The sequence below is a fragment of the Alligator mississippiensis genome, chromosome 15, assembly GCF_030867095.1.
Source record: "Alligator mississippiensis isolate rAllMis1 chromosome 15, rAllMis1, whole genome shotgun sequence".
NCBI lineage: Eukaryota > Metazoa > Chordata > Crocodylia > Alligatoridae > Alligator > Alligator mississippiensis.
In genome coordinates this window covers 37,261,437-37,281,595 of record NC_081838.1, presented here as the reverse complement: position 1 = coordinate 37,281,595, position 20,159 = coordinate 37,261,437, and the positions used below count along the sequence as shown (strand labels likewise).

Genomic DNA, 20,159 nt, shown 5'->3' with positions numbered 1-20,159 from the left:
ATTTGTCCAAAATTGTCACAATTTCCTTACAGTGATGATAATGATGCACCTATCTTAACTGACATGCATGCATTTGTCTATCAGATTTCAAGGACCTGACAAAAAATATCAGACCTTTAAGGATGAGAGGTGTAGGAGAGCAGTGTGCATGTTTATTTTATCTATCTAGCTATAACATGCACACTGCTCTTGCACACCTCTCATCCTTACAGTTCTGGTATTTGCTGATCTTTGGGAATCTTGCTTCTCAGTCAGTGAGTTAAAGCTCTCAATGGACATCACAAAAGGTAGACAGGGTTGGTGAATAGTGTTGAAAAATGGATTACAATCTAAAGCACACACACAAACACGTATGCATATATGTGCTTTAGATTGCAATCCATTTTTCAACACTATTCACTAATTCTGCCTGCCTTTTGTGATGTCAACTGAGAGCTTAACATACTGACTGAGAAGCAACGTTCCCAAAGATCAGCATTGCTAGTGGGAGAAGCATTTCATTGACCAAATCCTGGAGCTTCAAATTGTGATATGCTGAAAGGAGACGGAATAAATTTGGCTGATGGGGCTGATGCAATCATCATCATAAAGCTTTAATTGGCCAGACCTATCGATGTCAATTCAAAGCTTACAGTGGGGTCTCTTTTGGAGCCATGGTGAATTGCTCCACCTTGTTTAAAACATGCCATTTGTTCAGTCGCACTAAGTGTCTGTGACTGTACCTGGAAACCTGAATTGTACTTTGTGGTACATTCAAAATACTCAACAAGCAAATCTTCTATAAACTGGCAGCTTTATAGGCCAAAATCAATTGTCTGATTTTTGTACAGGAAAACTACTTTTTTTATTTCAGTTCAACACGTTCTATATAGGAGGTTATTTTGATGGGAGACTGTATTTAGAAGTGCAGTGAACCATTTGAGATTTGAAAGGTTGAAAACATTATCCTCCTGGGATGCTTTGCTTTGAGAGCTTTTTGGTTGGGAGCCAGATCTAAGCTTCCTTGATCTCAATTGGGTGATTTCACCTCCAAAACTTTACAGAAAGCAACCACTAACTTGGGCCCTGGTTTTGCTTTCAGATGCACATGCTTAATTCTCCTGCCTCTAATGAGAGTCCCAAGAGTGCTTTCCAAGGCATGTCTTACCTTGACAAGTAAAAATGAAGACTAAAACTAAATGCTATGGGAAAGTTTACCAAAGCAAAAAGAAAAATCAAAGGGGTATGATAGAAGGAAAGAGTACTTATCGAGTAGATCAGAACGCGGGAGGGATTGTGTCATTCACAACTCTCCCCCTACCCTCACACTAGGAGCACTGCCATTTGGAGATGGTGGTGTAACTGTGACTATGCAGTACCGTGTTATAAGATACTGTAGCAGAGACCCTAACCAGGATCTAGCATTAGATATTGCCCAAACACAGATATTGTCATTTTTTAAGGAAGGTCACAAATGAGGGTCCTTGATGAAAAAAGGAGATGGTTGGTGGCGGCTTGTCAACTGATTTACAAATCTTGGCTAGGGATAGGAATTACACATAAGCCGGCATAAGTGATCAGAAACTGGTTCAAATCTGTAACGTAACAAGTGCAGTACACATATGCTGCTTTCAAAATGGCTGAAACCAGTTTAAGATAAACCTGGATGGATATAGTAGTAGACTCAACTAATTTTGGTTAAATCGGTTTATTGAATTTCTGTCCCAGATCCTCTCCAGAATCAAGTCAACTCTCAGTTCACCAGCATCCCAGGATGGTTTGCACCTCCCCTAAAAAATCCTCCCCTCCCCCATCACAGGGTGGACAGCCTAGCCTTGGTTCAAGCTGCCTGCTCCAGCTGAGCAGGGAGGTGTAGTCTAGTGCGTTGGGCTACTGCAGGCAAAGAGCTGCATTTCTGGAATCAGAAGTGAATGTCTGTTCATTTGCTTATCAGTTCAATCTATGTAGCTTAGACTAACCTACAAAGATTTAATCAATTCAGCCTTGGGCTTTTTGACTGTCTTTATTTAGCCATAAAACACAAGTGTTATTCTCATATTTTTAAAATCAGTTTGCTCCTGGGAATACTCTGCTCAGGGACCTAATTCTAGCCCCAGCTTCAACCCTGATACATTATAGGCACTTTTACACGTGCTTCAGTGGTGGAGGTGAGGGATGCTTTAATTAAAGTGGCTCCGAGATCCGCTCCAATTAAAAGTGCCACGGATCTCCTGTATCAGTGCCCCCATGCTTAACAATGGTGGTGGGAGCACTTGAACTAAAGTATGTTCGATGAACTTTACTTCAAGCACCCCACCATCATTATCAAGTGTGAGGATGCCGATTCAGGAGAAGCAGGAGGCTAGTGAGTGAGGTACTTGCTATGTTCCAACACGCTGGAATTTCAGTGCATTAGAGCAGCCTCCACGCTCGTGCATAGGTGCTCTCTCTGACCTCAGCTATGTGACTTTACTGCCCGCTCCCAGTTCTCCTATTTTAACTGTTTACATTGAGTGCCCCTCGGGCCAGGAGTCCCTTTATGCAAAACAGCTTTCACAGAGTTGGTTCTAATTTACACTTTGGTAACTCAAAAAACAACCTGGCCCTCACTCTTTACCCACACTACATAACTTCATTACACTTGAGGAGGTGTTCTAACAAGGGCTGCATCACTTTCTACTAAATGACTCTTTCATTGATTTTGCCTTCTCTTTGCCTTCTGACAGACAAAGGTTGCCTAACGAAACATTATTGATTGCATATGTACTTAGGTAGGCTTAAAGGTAGATGAGGAGTGAATACAGGGACATATCTGTTCCCACACAAGTCTGAACTCTTCTCTTGTCCAGGCATTTGTTTTCAAATATTCAGTGTTGTTCATGTGTACGCACATACCTTTCCTGCAGCAACGCTCAAAAAGAAGATGGTCTTCTGGAAGAAGCGGAAGAGGAAGAGAACTGAAATCCATGTATTTGGGGATCTATTAATTGTCCAAAGGGAGGCCTCTTGTGTAGAATCAGCATCCTGTCATTAGAGAAGGAAAAGAAAAAAAAACAACATCAGTACTCCATCCGTCTATTTCTCTTTCTCTCTCTCTCTCTCTCTCTCTCTCTCACACACACACACACACACACACACACACACACACACAGCCAATCTACGTAAAGAATTACATGGCAATAAATTCTTCTCCTATTGTGTGTGCACACTCAAGAGGAAGAAAAACTGCAGCTCACGTCAGAAAACAACAAACAGTCTCAGTTTAAAATATACCAATCCTAGCACCATATAGGCAGGTAAAATATTTTTATCTGTCAGTAAGTTATTTTCTTTAAAACAGAACCATGAGAAAATATGCTTTGGGGAGAGAATTGGCAAAAAGTGAAGAAGATCCAAAAATCAATAGAAAACAATAAAATATCGTGAGATTTATTATTAAGTGCAAAGAAAAGTACACTTCATCCAGTGTGCCACTGTCAAACGGAAACGTAGAAAAAGGATAGCAAAAGGAGCAAGAATGACAAATTTGACTTTCATTAGATTAAAAATGTAGCTATATTAGTCTAAACCTGGAGTGAATACTTTGCCAAAAACAGGCAGTTTTGGGATAGGGCAAAACTTTTTGTGAATTGGGGTCATATCAGGTTACTAGTTTTGGACACACAAAAAAGGAGTGTGTGGGTTGGGGGATTTTGAAAGGTTAAAAATAATTTGTTTCACTGTTGTTGGAGCACAATGTTTCAACTTCCCTTTTGAAATGTATTTTTATCTCAAAGTAAATAAGAAACCTTGAGTCAACTCAAAACAAAGCTCTATTATTTAGGCACCTCTGTTGAGCATCTGCAGCTCCATTGACTTCAAAGGAAGTAGAGGCCATAAGTCCAACCAAATTGAGTTTAAGAAAAGTTATTAGCCAAACCTCACGTCCGATCAGGGACTCCTCATTTATAGAAAGCTAACCTTTCTGTATGTGGCTTGGAGTCACTGAGAGGCTAGTAAGAAACAGTTTACAATCATATTCTTTTACGCAGCCAGAAACATTTATATAGTAGGACTAAAATGAATGTTTTAAATTGATGAAACATCTTCAGAAAGAAGTGTAAATAACAAGAGAAAAAATAAACCTCAAGCCTAGAAAGCTCCTGTATACTCCCCCCCCCCCCCACACTGTATCCCATTAATTTTTAAACTAGAGTAAAGATGAATTTACTCTGTTTTGGCAAGGGTGATTTGCAAACTCTTCTGAGAGAAGTCTAAGGAGACTAGCAGGAAAGAAAAAATGCCCTGCCATGTTGTGATTTGGGGCAATGGGATTCTGTCTGATATTTAATATAAATCCATAACAAATGCAACTCCATTCGCTCACCAGTTGCAATGGTTTCAACATTGTCAAGGGTATTTTCAAGATCTCTTAACAAACGGGCTATACATTCTGAACTGTCACACGCTGGTATTAACATGTTCTGAATACTATCAATAGGAAAGTTTCCTTCAATATTATTAAATCCACCAGATTGACCAATTAATATTTTTTACAGCCCCTAAGGTCTTGACGCCACATAGAAATTGAATTGGTTTAATTTAAATCATTTTGGCTAGAGATAGACATTACACATAAACCAATTTAAGTGATCACAAACTGGTTTAAACCTGTAACAGAACAGATGTTTAATGCACATAAACCAGTTTCAAAATGGCCAAATCCAGTTTGAGATAAACCTTGTTGAATGTAGTGTCAGACTAAACTGATTCGGCTCAAACCGATTCATGCAATGTCTGTCCCAGATCCCTTGCTGGAATGGGTAAAATGACAGAGGCTAGCTGCCCTAGAAATGTCAGTCAGCAGAGTTCTAAGTTGAGCCAGGCAGAAAAAAATTCCTCAAAACCATTTTTGATAGAAATGCCCTATGATTATGAGAAAACAGATTGGTTTCATGAAGTCTTATTAATTTGACAAAACTCCTCTTTGAAAAATATGTTAGAGGTGTATTTTATAACATCTCCTTCAAATATTTTTAGACAAAACATTTGTTCATATGAGAACTCTTTGAAATGTTTTTATTAAAAATGTTGAAACTAAAATGAAATGCATATACTGTAGTAAAATGATGCATTTTAATTGACCCCTTATTTTTTTGGAATTTTGTCACGAGAAACAGTTCATAAATGCTTTTTATTTACCCTGACTTAGGATAAAAGATCCGTTTTCTGAACAGCTCAGATGTTGAGTTTACCAACTTGATTGATAATAATAGAAATCAGATCTGCACTTGTATTTTTAATCTTCATTAAAATGTGGACAGAAAGTTAACATTCCTTTCAGCATTTCAATAAGCATTCTTAATAGGCAACATTTAAATTTTGTTTGGCAGTGTCTGTGGTCTTTGATAATGAAGGACAGCTTTAGAGAAGTGCCCAGCCAGGAATTGATAACAGTGTTTATCTCCTCTAACTCGGTGTTCACCACCTCATTAAGAAAACAACACAGGGACATTACCAGCTACCTGTTGATTCTCCCTTTGTCCGGTCTGCCACAGCATGCACCACAGCCAGCATGTGGTCTGCTAGCTAATGCTGTGTGTCTGCGTAAGGGATGGCAGAATCCCTGCTTAGCAGGGAGTGGCAAAGGGGAAGCCAGACAGATGCCTGTAGTCTGTGCCAAGCTCCAATCAGGGAGCATAGAGGAGGGTCCAGCCCTGCTGTCCAGGAGAGAGCCCCACCTAGCCCAGAGAGCATGCCAGGATGCTGGGGTTGTCTGATTTACCTTAAACCAGCAAGGGGTCTGGGACAGACATTGCATAAACCAGTTTGATCCTAATCTGTTAAGTCTGAAACTACATTCAACCAGGTTTATTTCAAACCCATTTCAGCCATTTTCAAACTGGTTTAAGTACACTGATTATCCATTTTGTTACAGATTTAAACCAGTTTGTGAACACTTCAACTGGTTTATGTGTAGTGTCTGTCCCTAGCCTTACAGCCTTGAATATAACATGAATGCCTGGACAAAATTGTTTAAAACAAATGACAACGTGCACAGGGCATTTCTTCTCCTCTCTCCCCATCCATTTCCTTGAAGGGAATGTGGCCTTGTTCTTGGTGTTTTGATGTTGTAGTGGAAAAGGAATTTGTGGTAAATCTGCTTAACAGCAATAAAAAGATTTTTGTTCTTCCCTTTGTGTAAGCATAGATGCTGGCTCTGTGACATCAGTGTAGCAGGCTGTGAATGAAGCATGACATAAAAAATCCTTGCCCGTTACACAGAGAGAATACAGAGAGTGCCCTATCATTTATTATATTGCAACATAATGTTATATGCTATATAGAGACGAAGAAGCCATTAAGACTTTGAAACCTTCCACATCACATACACCTTCCACTTTGTATGATTTCCTTCACTACATCAACCCCTTTTTTCCATCACTAGTTTGAAGCATTAGTAGGAAAACTTGAGCCATTTTCCAGTAACCTACTCCCTCCCTTTAAACACAAGGGGGGCCCTATTCAGGGTTTACACTGATGTAAATCCTTTATTTCTGTTGAGTTACTCTCCTTTCTTCCCCCCCCCCCCCCCAGTATAAACAACAGGAGAATCAAGTCCAAGCCCAAAGATTTATATGAAACCTTATGTATGAGTCTATAGAGACAGACAGGTGTGTAATATATAACACATACACAAAAGGTGCAAGTGTTTAGCCTTTGCATATTTTTGTTCCTTTTTCTATTTCACTTGCTGAGACTTGATACTGTGCCTTGAAACTGTTGCATCTCAACTCAAGATAGAAAAAAGTAAAATGAGTAAAAAAAAATAAAATCTTCTCTCTAATCACTCTCCAAGTGTTCCAAGCATGGAAAAAAGTTCTAGTCACAGCATTTTTTAAACCAAATAAAACATATGATTGTCTTTTTTAACAGAACAAACTAAATAAAGATGAAGTCTGTTTCCTGTTGCAAAAGAGCTCTAAGCACCTACATAAAGTAGGAATAATACAATACAATGGTGTTTCTTTGTTCAAACTTCAACCAAGGTTCACAATGAAAAAAAGATTTCACTTAGCAAGTGCGTAGAAGAGGATTGCTACTCCCCCCTAGTTATTCCTAGCTCTCCCTGCTGCTGGAGACTAGGTTCTAGTTGTCAATCATGATTAGTTACCTAACTGAGCTCCCAAGTCACAGGTGGCTGCTCTCCTCTCCAGTCCCAGCAGCAGCAAAGGTCATTTCTAGCTGCCCAAAACTGTTTCAACAGGAGCTTCACACCCTCACTGCACTAGGCAAAAAGCAAGATCTTGCCAGCATGATACCGGCAAGGAAACGTGCAATGGAGGACTACACTTAACCCAGTATTACTCATGAAATAGCCTGATCGCATGATGATGGCAGACAGTACTACCTGCAGCTGTCAACACAATGCTGGGTGGTGGGAAATAACTTAGCAACCTCTATGTTACCAATGGCTTTGGAGACCAAGCAACTTTGGGGGGAGGTACGAGTCTTTATCCCTGGTGGAGGAAACGCTACCGAATGGCAGATGCCATGGCAGAATGGACTGGGCTCTCCAGCCTTGGTTGGCAACCAGTCCACAAGTGGAGCCCTGAAAGGCAGATGGAGTTAAGATCTTCTTCACACCACCAGCTCCTGCAGTCAAGCTGGCTCCAAATGTACTAGTCTCTACCTTTCCTTTGGGATTAGCCAGCTAGCCTGAGAGGGGGTCATTGATTGGGCAGCTCAAGCGCCTCCATATAAACTGCCCAGGGACACAAGAGCCATAACTGAGTGCACATTCAGCAGGACAACGAAAAGACAAAATGCCTTGGATGCCCCTGCCCCATTAGGTTATCTTTTACTATGGTACTCTCCAAGGGAAAATGGTAGGGGAAGCAGTGGTGAAATCAACTTATCCCAGAATTCTGTGCAGTGATGAGCATCTCTTACAAATTCAGAATTCAGACTGCTGCGCTGATGCAATGAGCTATAAAGGAGCACGCCTAGGTTTAAATATTAATTGCTTTGATAAACAGAGAGCAAATTGACCACGCGATGAAGGATGAATATGCAACAAAACAAACCAAGGCCTAACAAAACAAGGAATCAAGCATATGGGCTCCCCACTCTGCTTAGAAGACATTGTTCAGCCTCTTTAACATAATTCAATTTATTGGTGCCCTAAAGCATATCCATCTGAACAACGAGCTTTACGCCAGTTACTGGAGATGTGCAGTAACTGGGATATTTCTGCTTAGGGGGTATTTTTTTTTAAAGGTTTCTATTCTGAACTGGAATTAAAACAAAGCATCTTTTGAAATGAAAGTTTTAATTTGGAGTCAACTGAAATGTTCCTTCACAATTCAAGTTTGTTTTCCATTACAGCTTACATTATATAAAAAAAAATATATATATATATATATATATATATATATATATATGTGAAGAGTTGAAAAAGTTGGATCCAAACATTTCAATATTAAATGCCTTGTTTTGGGTTCTTTTAGATGAAGTTTCACTGAGCGTGAAAATTTTTATTTCTACAAAGTGTTTTTTGAAGGAAAAAACATTGTGTCCGATCATTTTAAACTACCCTTACTTCTAACGTGTTTCTTACATGGTGTTCTAATGCTTAATTCCTGTAGAGTTTTAAGGCCTTTTAAAACTGTGGGGTTTTTCCACTGTCATTGAATACTATCAAAGTCTTGTCTGGAATAATGTTTGAACATGTCCCGCAGTGAAATAATTCCTTTTTTCAAGTTAGGGCTCTTGACTTAGGCTTTCTTTCACCAAAGGAATGTGCAACTCAGGGCTGTCTTAATAAGCTTTCCTATGTATAAAAGCTTTAACTTCTTGCAACCTAAAGAAGAGGAGAAAAAGGCAAGGAAAAGAAAGGGGGAAATATTGGACCCTGGTCCTGGAAGAAATTTCAACCCATAGCACATGAGGGTGAGTGTGAAGGGAGATTTACAAGTTTCATCCCAACACAAGTAGGATTCCGTTTGCCAAGGTTAGCTGACACAAGCACAAAAATGGAGCAGCAATCAATTTGTCTCTAAGGTGGCTGACTGTCCCTTTGAGATGATGGAACTTGTTTTATCATTCAACTTTTAAAATACCTACACAGAGCAAGACATGCTGTTAACCTATAATATAATACTGAGTTTGAAATTTTAAGAGGATACACACACTATAATATATATAAATACAATTTGAAGTGAAAATTAAGCAAGTGGTTGGCTAAACATTTTTTTCCAAAGAGGCCATGCTGCCTAGAAGAAGTTAGATTGAAATATTCTAAGCCTTTTTACTCTTGCAAATAAACAGTTAAACATGGAGACCACTGTTTGCATGACTAGTCTAACCAATGTGATAACCATTAATTGAAATCAGTGGAACAGTGCCCAGACATGATTTACATCAAGCGACTGACTGGTGCTCTCCGTGTATGGGGCAGAGGTCTCCGTGTGTACAAAATTGAGATTCATACCAATTGGCAGCATGATGAAGCAAGCCTGGGAATTTTTCCACCAATTTCAATTATTCCTACCTGAAATCTTGGCCTCATAGAAGACAAAGTCAAAACTAGCATGGATTTGAATGCAACCAGGATTTCATCCTTTGGATAAAGTTTCCTAGAAGTAAAATGACAGCCTTAAAATATCCTCAAAGCTTTCAGCAGAGGTTTTTCTTCAAAATATACCAGTTGACAACTTCTTGGTGGCCATCGGTATGGTTTTGTGGTTTAAGTTTATTCCCATTAACCAGAAGAAAAAAAAAATACAACAAATAAAACTATACCAAAGAGTAGGGGTGTGCAAAGCAGGCAGTATTTGATTCGGATTCAGCTGGATTTAGGGGACAGTGATTTCGTGATTCAGATCACTGTCCCGATTCGATTTGGTTGAACCTAAATATGAAGATTCAATTCCAATTCAGAAAATCAGTGATTTGGACATCAATACAGCTTTATATGCTTTTTCTACATACCTTGAGGTCCCAGGCACAACTTGTGAACGCTGCACTGGTGGGGTGGATGGGGCATCTCACAGGAGCACGGGGGGGCTCTCCAGCGTGCTCGGCGGCAGACCCAGAAGTGGACCACAAAAAGCATAACAAAATGCATAGTATCTTCAATGCCTTCTTTCTCTATTGTTGTTTATGACATTCACTAGCACAAGAAAGTTACCCTCTGGGCAGGCAAGAGTTCAAGAAGGCACCACTTAAGAGAAGTAACAGAACCTAAGGGAAAAATTACAGGACTCCAGAGGCCTCCTGTATATTCTCATCTCTGCTACTGACCCACCTGGTCAACTGAGCCAAGTTATTTCATATCCCTCGGCTTCAGTTTCCCCAGCTATAACAAAGAAAAAGATTGTGACTCCCTTTGTAAAATGGAAAAGTGCTATATAAAAGGTAGGGAACATGATAAAGTGCTACTTATTCTAAGGCATATCATCATGGCCTGCACATAAGTGAACCAAGCCCTGATGAGTTCACCACCTGCATTCCCTCAGGTTTGGTCTTCATTTTTCATATTCCCAAAGAACACCAGTCCAGTGAAAATAACGGATGAGAGGAGAGTGTCACACTTCTTCGCAGTCCTAGAGTCTATATTCTCCTCTCTCTATTTTAGCTGTTCATTTTTATTAACAGTCCAAATACAGCTTTCCTTTTTTCCTCCAAACACAGCTTTGGTATATGTTAACTATTTTGTCACAGTATACAGTAGAAAGACCTACCTACCCCCTGTTGCTTCTCACGTTCAGTGGCTTAAAAACAATGAAAAACTGTTTCTGATTATTTAAAGTGTAGCAACATAGCTAAAATTGGATTATACTGGCTCCCAAAAAAGTGATATCTGGTATCAGCCTCCAGCAAAGCTATTCATATGCTTTTGCACTTTCAGGAACAGGGCTTACAACCAAATATATGCACATATAATTTAAAAAGACTGCAATCATAACCTCATGTACAAATGGTATGTTAGGGGCAACCAACAAATGACACCAAGGTGGGGGGAGCAGTAGATATGCTGGAGGGTAGGGCTAGGATTAAGAGAGACCTCAACAAACTGGAGGATTGGACCAAAAGAAATCTCATGAGGTTCAACAAGGACAAGTGCAAAGTCCTGCACTTAGGACAGAACAGTCCCATGCTCCAGTACAGGCTGGGGACTGACTGGCTGGGCAGCAGCTCTGCAGAAAAGGACCTGGGGGTTACAATGGACAAGAAGCTGAATATGAGCCAGAAAGTGTGCCTTTGTTGCCAAGAAGGCTAATGGCATACACAGATGCATTGGTAGAAGTGCTGCCAGCAGATTGAGGGAAGTGATTCTTCCCTCTATTCACAACTGGTGAGGTCATATCTGGAGTAGTGTGTCCAGTTTTGCTTCCATCCCCCGGCTACAGAAAGGATGTGGAACAACTGGAGAGAGCCCCACAGAGGGTAATGAAAAGAGTTAGGGGGCTGGGGCACATCACTTATAGGGAGAGGCTCAGGGAACTGGTCTTATTTCATCTGGAGAAGGGCAGAGTGAGAGGAGATTTGATAGCAGCCTTCAACTCCCAGAAGGGTGGTTGCAAAGAGGATGGAGCCGGACTGTTCTCAGCAGTGAAAGATGACAGAACAAGGAGCAATGGCTTCAAGTTGCAACAAGGGAATTTGAGGTTAGATATTAGGAAAAACTCTTTCACAAGGAGGGTAGTAAAGCACTGGAACAGGTTACCCAGAGATGTTGTGGACTCTGCATCATTGGAGGTTTTTAAGTCCTGTCTATACAAAGACTTGGGTAGGATGATTTAGTTGGGGCTAAATAAATAAGTTTTGAGCAAATGACCTCCTGAGGTCCCTCCCAACCCTAATTTTCTATGATTCTATGAAATGGCTGGGAAAGAAGCTAACTGGGTCCTGTATTCAATGCAAACAGACCGACAATGTGCACAGTACATCTACTCTTGTGTATGCCCTGCCATTCACATCAGTGATTCAAAATTAGGCACCTCTTGCACTCCATACTTTGGTACAGATCTTCAAAAACTCACAGCATTCTCATTTAAGTATCAAGCAGCTCTAATTTGGGCAACTAAATAAGATGCATTTGCTTTGCAAAAAAAACCCAACAAAAAACAAACACTCAGCATAAACGCTTCCTTAAAGAACAAAAGGGTCTACTGGAAGGGACGCAGATCTGACAGTCTGTTTTTTCCCATTACTTTGTTGTCAACTCATGGATTTTGGAGTAATGTGCTGATACTCTTTATATAACTGGCCTCCAGACCTCACCAGACAGAAATCATTAAGCAAACAGTGCATTTACCAACCAAGTCATTCTGTACCCATTTAAATACTTACTCAAGCTGTATGTTGAATAAGCATCTCCTTTATAGAAAAGCTCCACTGAATTGCACAAGCTTATAATCTAAATGCCCTGTGAAGTGAGATCTTCATTCCCTGACTTTTCCTCACTCCTTAAAAATGATGGCATGGGCTCAGCCTAAGAGAGGTGCATGGATGTCCTCCAAGCATCTCCCTCAAATGCTCCAGCATAAAGAAACATCAGGGGAAGAGTCTTCAGCGGGCCGGACAGCAGAGATTTCAGGCAGCCATGAGGATCGAAAGGCAGCTCAAGGAGACAACTCTTAGATGGGCTCTGTCATCTGCGCTGGTGTCTCTCTCAGCCCATAAGGAAGTCCAAGATCAGAAAAGCACAGTGATTGTTCTACTTCACCACAGACCCTGGTTTGCCCTTGGTTATGTGTTTTATGCTGTCTTTCTATGTGGTGAAGCACTGAATCAAACCCCTGGGCTCAGAGAGAACAAAGTTGGTGAATGGCTTTGTAGGCTTCAACAACAGAACACACCATATGCTATTACAATCTACGGGGTGGCTCCAAAACCCATTTAAAAAGGTGGCAGTAAGGAAAAGATGATATTCTAGAGGGTATTCCCAATTAGGGTTGAATCTGAAAGTCGAACACATGAGAGCCATGCAGTTTGAATAACCATGATTATACTGCAATTTTATTTGGTCTTTTAAAACGATCTCTAACAGGAAAGCAATTTTGGCTAGTTCCACCAGTAGTCAATAAAGAAAGATTTTACTGTGCTATTGGAGGAGAACAATAGAAACTTTCATCACCATTATGTGTAAGCAAACAGACCACGTATGCTGCATAAGCTATCAGAAAGTGAAGGACATAACTTGAAACAGTAAGGCTAGCGCAACTAGAATTACCTGGCTTTTATCAGCTCTAAGTTACTCAGGAAGGGAAATTTAAATTAGCAGCAAGTGGCAATTGTTGATTGGTGAAGCTGTTGCTGTGATGATATCGTCATGTTTCCCATATAATGCTTTGTGTAATTTGAGATGTGCAACAGGCAATACCCCTGTGGGGCAGTTGTCCATTCAGAATGCATTCTTTAATAAATCAAGTCTTTAAACTTATGTTGTGGTTCCTCTGAGCCTCTGCCCAACGCACCCGGGGACTTACATTCTTCCCCAACACTATAAACAACGCTGAAAAACATTTCTACTTAAAATCAACCACTGCCCACACTGCGATCCCTGGACTATGTGCTGGGACAAAAGCCATCACAAGCAACAAAGAACGATAAGGAATTGAACTTGGTTGATTGTGTACATTATAAGAATGAGAGGATGATTTGGTAGCTGAAGCTGTGCATTTGGGCCCACAATAGCAGGGCTCATTTCCTAATCCAGCCAGTGACCTCCTGGTTTACTAAACCAATTTATTTAGCTCCGGATCTAAATTATCTTACCAACATACCTCACCTTTGGTGCAGTGTTAGCCTCAGATAAGACTACTAATCTGCTTAGTGTTAAACACATGCTTAAACACCTTTCTAAATTGAGGTCCTTAAGTGCCCCATGCCTCAGTTTCCCATGGTTGATGAAATAAGCCACCCTGCTGTGTGCGCGCTCTGTATGAACTAACTGCTTCCCTGCGGTGCTAAGTGAGCACCCTGAGCTGCTTTCTCTCATGGGCATGCTCATTACCCCATGCTCAGGGCCACTCAGAAGAGGCTTAGCTGCCTCATTTCCAGCACTTGGCACGTGTGCGTGGGGGGCTTCATGCTTTCCATGCATGCTCCTCAAAAACTAACAGCATGGAAATAAATCAGGTATGTCCTGTGCCTGTTGTGGCCCCAGTCAGGAAAGCTCAAATGCACACATGATTTCACTGGTGCTAGTTATCCCATTGATCCCGATACTACTCACAACCAAGCACATGCATAATTCATTGGAGGATCTGTGCAAAAAAAGATCTGTGTCTAAGACTCTTAGATGTTAAGGCTACACCTCCAAGATAATAGAGACCAAAGATTTTTTACACAATCATTTTGGCCTCAGCCCCATGACTTACCGTTGAAATACAGGGCCAAAGGTCTGCTTCTTTCAGAGACCTGAAGAAGGGTGATTTGTGCCCAAAAGGTTGTCACATCTCTCTGCCAGCTACATAGATGGTTTAATAAAAGATACCAAAATTCAGACATTTCCTGGATCGTAATAGCTATAGTAAGACTCCAGCCCTATTAGTTGTACTATAGAATTTATTTCCCCAAGGTGTGCAGTATTGATTTGAAAACAGGAACTGGTAAAGAACACACGGGACCTCTAGGTGAATGGCAACCTAGCCCCTTCAATAAAAACCCATTATTTCTCATCTTGAACCTATATTTTTTGCTCAGTAAAAAGCAATCTGTTTTCAGGAAACCCACAAAGACACTTATGGAACACAGTCAAATCACCTCTTAAGGTTTTCTCCAGCAAACTGAACAGACAACTTCTTCTGTCAGTCATTATTTTGGAATATTTCCCAGATCTCAAATCACTCTTAATTTTTCTTCCATCTTTTCCAGCATTTCAATATAGACACCAGAACTGGACATTTCATTGTAGTAATGGGCTTGACTTAATTGTATACTATGTCCATGCACTCTTATCTTCTTATGATAATATTTGGAGAGCAGGAAGCATCTCTTACTATAGGTTTGGACAATGTGTCTTGACCTCAACCGGGTCCTCCAGATGCTAGTGTACCAAGTCACATAATGTGAGGAGTCACCCAAGGTAGCTGATCACCTGAATTAAGACAGAGGTCATTTCTGCATAGCTCTTGAGAAAGCAGAATTTGAATTAAAATTGTGAACTGAGATGAATAAATTGCAACTTTGAGAGAAAGCACCAGATATCAAATACTCCTGAAGGATATGAAGATGCCACAGGCATTTAGAAATCACGCCTATTTGTAGCATGCCATCATCTTAATATAATGTCAAATACCAGTTCCAGCTACAAAAAAGGCTTGAAGTAGATGGGAAGTTTTGTATTTCCTGGTGCTGGATAAGAAGATGAAAGTAAAGGTCTGAACTCATGGAAACTGGATGCCAAAGTTTTTAATGGGTTGTCTTATTATTATTGCAAACAGCAACTTCAATGATCAAGCTAGGAAAAATAAGAGCAGGTATCTCTGCAAAATGAGAGTGAATGACTAGCACTTTGAATCGAACTGTAAATAGTTTCTACAGTGCATTTATAACCGTGTCAACAATAAACCCAGAAACTCAGAAAGATCTAGGCTTCAATTTAGGATTCCTATCTGTGAAATCTTAATGCAACAAATATCTAAAACAACTGCATATTTTGCATTGTGTTTTCCTGAGTTGAAAGGGAACCTCTCTGGCTGTACTCACTATTATTATCTGCATAAGAAACGTTTCCACAGCCATTTAAAACAGCCGTGAACAGACACATTTAGACACCCAATATGCTTGTCTGCTTATTTTGAGGTCTGGAATGAAGATTTAGAATGGCAATACTGAAAATAACAGTGAACATCATAACAAGGCCTTGAAAGAAATGGCCTTCTGAATGAATTTTTCTTAGCCACACAGCATAGAATATTTCCCAGTGGTAGTGGATATTCAGAGACAGGAAGAATAGGACTTGATTGGTTCTTTCCTTCAGCTTAAGAACTTATGCAGCACATAGAACATGAGTCTAAAACAAGGAATTAGCAAGAGCATTTTGCTTTTCTTGAACCTCAACAATAGCTCAATGCCTTTGAAAATGAAAGCACTGTAAGAGCCGGTTCTAAAGCTCATTAAAGTCAGTGAAAAGACTCCGTCCAGTCACTTAAGTAGGCTTTGAATACACCCCTTTTCTAGGACTACACCTACTGTAGAATGTGGAGTATGATCCAGATGTACATGATAAGCAGAGTCAGTGGTATAGCATTTGGAAGGGAATCCTGGGGTTATTTGAAAGTCTGGATCTACAGTATGCACATAACAGGCACTACAGAAGCTTGGACGCACAGAAACCTGGGCACAGAACCACATATCTGCAAGTGCAAAAACATGCCAGACAAACTGGAAGCCATTCCAGAAAGTCAGTCGCTGTACATCATATTCCTAACCCCACTTGGTAGCATTGTGCATAGTGTCATTAAGACAGCAGGCAGTAAAGCAGACTTCCTGCCTGTACTGAAGCAGTGCCAACAGCTGCCATCTTAAGTAAGTCCTAGGGACACTTTCTCTGATGGAGGAAACAGCAGCAGGACTCTAATGACCCCACGGAGGGGCTGGAAGTGTGTCTGAGGCTGCCAATTCAGACTTGAAAAATCAATCGTAGAAGACCTCGGCTGGCATCTGTTGCCTCGCCTGTTTGCTCTTACTGCCATTTGCTTTGATGGGACTTTGCATGCACTTGGCTGTGATCCTTTGATATATTCCTCATAAAGCGGTCTTTTAAAGTGTAGCTGTGCAAGAAGTGTAATAACTTACACTTTTGTTTGTTCAAAGGCATAATGCAAGTGCCACATTAAAGCCACTAAAGAAATACACTTCTGAATTGTAATGATTCACTCTACAAACTAACCTGAACAAACTGCAGCTAAGGAGAGGAACCAGAAGTGTTCCCAGTTGGAGGAGCCAAGCGCTGATACTGAAGCAAACCAACACTTGCAGGGATCGTTAGCCAACAGGCCTGTGCGAAGTGGGTAGTATTTGCTTTGGATTCGGCTGATTTGGGAGACAGCGATTCGATTTGGTGATTTGAATCACTGTCCTGATTTGATTCGGCCAAATCTCTGAGTCATCCAGGCCAGGCCCATCCCCTGGCCACTCTCCCAGCCAAGCAATGGCTGCCCTGCCCTACCCAGCTCCCAGCACCTGGGGGAAAAAAAACCTGGCCTCCCAGGTGTTGGTGGGGGGGGGCACTCCCCTCTGCCCCCCCCCCCCCCCCCACTGCTCCACGCTGCATGGGGTGGGCTCTCCCATCCCCACCCCTCCCCTAGCCCCCTCACGGGTGCCCCACACAGGCCAGCTCTGGCCCTTTAAGAAAAACACCCCCCCACACCCAAAGAAACCCCGGACTCATCTTGCTCCTGCTGGCAGGGGGCAATCCCCACTGCCCCAAGCCATGTGGGGGGCTCTGCACAAGTCCCCGAAGCCCAGAGGTTGCACCAGGAGTGATGAGTCCTGGGGCTTTTCTCTGCTTTTTTTTTTTTTTCTTAAAGGGCAGACCCCTGGCAGGGGGGGTTGAGAGGGCTCATACAGAGTCCCCCATGCAGCATGGGGCAGTGGGTACATGCAGACATTACATTTAGATTGGCCGAACTGGGGTTAGGTTAAGCTAAATGACCATCTGCGCAGACGTTAGTTGGATTAAAAAGTACCAGGCCCTATCTAAGCTAGTTCACTTGTGGAGGCGAACCAACTTAGATCTGGAATGGCTTAGTTAGGTCTACTGAATGTCTGCTCACGTTTGGAGCACAGCCCCAGGGCTGGTAAAGCTCAGCTACTCTTCCCCACTCTTCCTACCTGCCTCCCAACTCTGACTAGGCTGTTTTTAGTTCCCCAATCCCCCCACCCCTGGAACTACAACCCCACACAGACATCAACATCCCTCCCCACTGCAGGGTCATCTGTCCTTCCTTCTCCCCTCCCTCCACCTGCTAGGCCCTCTATCCACCCCAAATTACCTACATGGAATTCCTGGCACCAGCCAGGGTGTGCGCTTGCTACTCCTGATCTGTCACAGCACAGCTTAACAGGAAGATAAATGAGCATAGACCAGGTGCAAATGTCTGCCCAAACCTGAAGGTGCAACCCTTCCTTGCCTTCTGCCTGACTTCAGACTAACACAGCTAACTACTACACTTTTCTAGACACAGAAGGAGGTTTGCCACACCTGCCAGGCTGAATTCTCCAGGCTTAGGCAGCTGTACTTCAAACCATTCCATTTCCCATACCACATACACAAGTCAGGTCAGGTTTCTGTCAACCAGTCCTACTCTGGGTGAATTCCTTGACAAGGTATCCAACAAACACAAGTCCAACAACATTCAAGGCAAGCTGTGGTGTTCAGCTCCTCTCAAAATCTATTCTGCTGCCTTTGTGAATATTGGGGATTTGTACACAGACCCCATGTGCATGCCTGCACATCCATGCGTATGTGTGCGTGCATGCATGTGCATGTATGTGCGTGCATGTCCCTGCTTAACATCTGTTTTGTTTTCCTGGAGTGTCCCTTCTTGAATGTCGAGAAAGCACCTTGTCCCTTCCAAAGCAAAGCATAACAACAATAACTAAAGAAATCAAGCCCGAAAATGGGAATTTTACAACCTTCATTTAGGTAATCCAATTAAGAGCATATGGATAGGGAAGAAAAATTGTTTTAAGAAAATTGCACTACCAACCCCAAAAGGGAAAGTAACTACTGTAAAAGGTAAAGGTGGCATTTTTATACTTGGCATCAAGATGAAGTGTGGACATGCTGGAGAACATGAGAGACAAAAGTCTGGTACTGATGTAGTAAACGTGCTGTTTAACGTTTCAATGTTTAGGACTTGTGTGCCTGCCTAGGAAGATAGGGTGGGAATTAACAGCATACCGACTACTCTTCACTGGTTTCCATTATGGACAATTTGAAAGAGCTCCAGCATGGGTTCTATGCAGCTCAGCTCAATTGAAAACAAAGCAAAAATTATTTAATCCCACCCCCCAAACTCAACTAGCAAAAAACCAAGTCCCTACTGTAACAGTAGTGCTTGGAAATAAATGTTGAGGTTAAGCAGAACCATAACAGTTCTGGAGGATATCTGGAGTTAGCTGCATTACATTGAGCTGAACTTAAAAGTATGCTCAAAGTGTTCATATACAAAGTAATTGCAGATTTGTACACAGCTTACCTGTGTATGAATAGACTGTGGCAAATAAATCCTCAACCTGTTTCTTATGATCTCCACCTCAAGTAATGTTTTGTTTAAACACCACAAGGACCATGAGCACCCATCATCAATGCTGAAGGATGAATATGTCTTTTTTAAAGGTACCAGTTACTGTGCAGGAAAAGAAAATGGATGAAGAGATAAGAAAAGTGAAAGAAGAATAGGAGGGCAGCAGATACAGGCTAAGGTTAAGGCCCAAACTGATTAGGTACATGCCAAGCTAGTCAAAGCTAACCAGGATCTCCAGTCCTAAGATTCAAAGGAAAAATCACTGTGATTTATTTTCACAAAACAGAAAAAGGTCCTGCCCTTTAATGTCCAAACACAACCAAGCTTCCTTCAATCTGAATCACAACAGCAGTATTATAAATTGTGCCTCACCTTGGCAAAGTATTTGCAGAGCAATCAAAAGCAAACACTTGAGGACTTCTCTCCTGCAGACTGCTGCACTCCAGCTCCAGCTCCAAACACAGCAAACTACTCAATTAATTAAATTCCCCACACCTGGTTCAAATCACCTCTCCAGCCCCCAGAGGGAACACCTGTGGCCATTATTCTAACCCAAGGAAGAAGTTTAACTCCTTCCCTGCCAATTTCTGAGGATGGAGAATGGTTTCTTTATTACTCATTGGGATGAAGTCTAGGGAATAAAAACATTAGTGGATTTCAAGGATTTTAAATAAACTGCATGTTTCAATATAAGGCCCATCGTGGATGCTGAAAATAAAATAGGGAATCCCAGGTTAGGAGTGCTAATTGCATGGATGTAGTTGTTGACAGCCATTTATCAGAAGACAAGATTATATCTCATGAATAGATTGGGAATAATGGAACCATACATTTCAGTTTCCTTTTTCATAATCACAGCACCTGAGACTTGGTGAGAGTGAATCTCCTAAACAAATTGTATAATACATAATTGCATTGTTTTACAGACAGAAT

At 41.4% G+C, this 20,159-nt stretch overlaps 1 long non-coding RNA gene across 1 annotated transcript in view; it reads right to left on the bottom strand.

The window, feature by feature from the left end:
* The window catches only part of LOC132245747 (uncharacterized), a 66,364-nt gene extending 46,681 nt beyond the window's left edge, over positions 1 to 19,683 (bottom strand). Inside the window, exons 1-2 of the long non-coding RNA XR_009457464.1 lie at positions 19,599 to 19,683; positions 2,875 to 3,003 (exon numbers count right to left, since the gene is read on the bottom strand). This is a non-coding gene — a long non-coding RNA (uncharacterized LOC132245747). The remainder of the gene's footprint in view (positions 1 to 2,874; positions 3,004 to 19,598) is intronic.
* Positions 19,684 to 20,159: the final 476 nt, after the last annotated feature.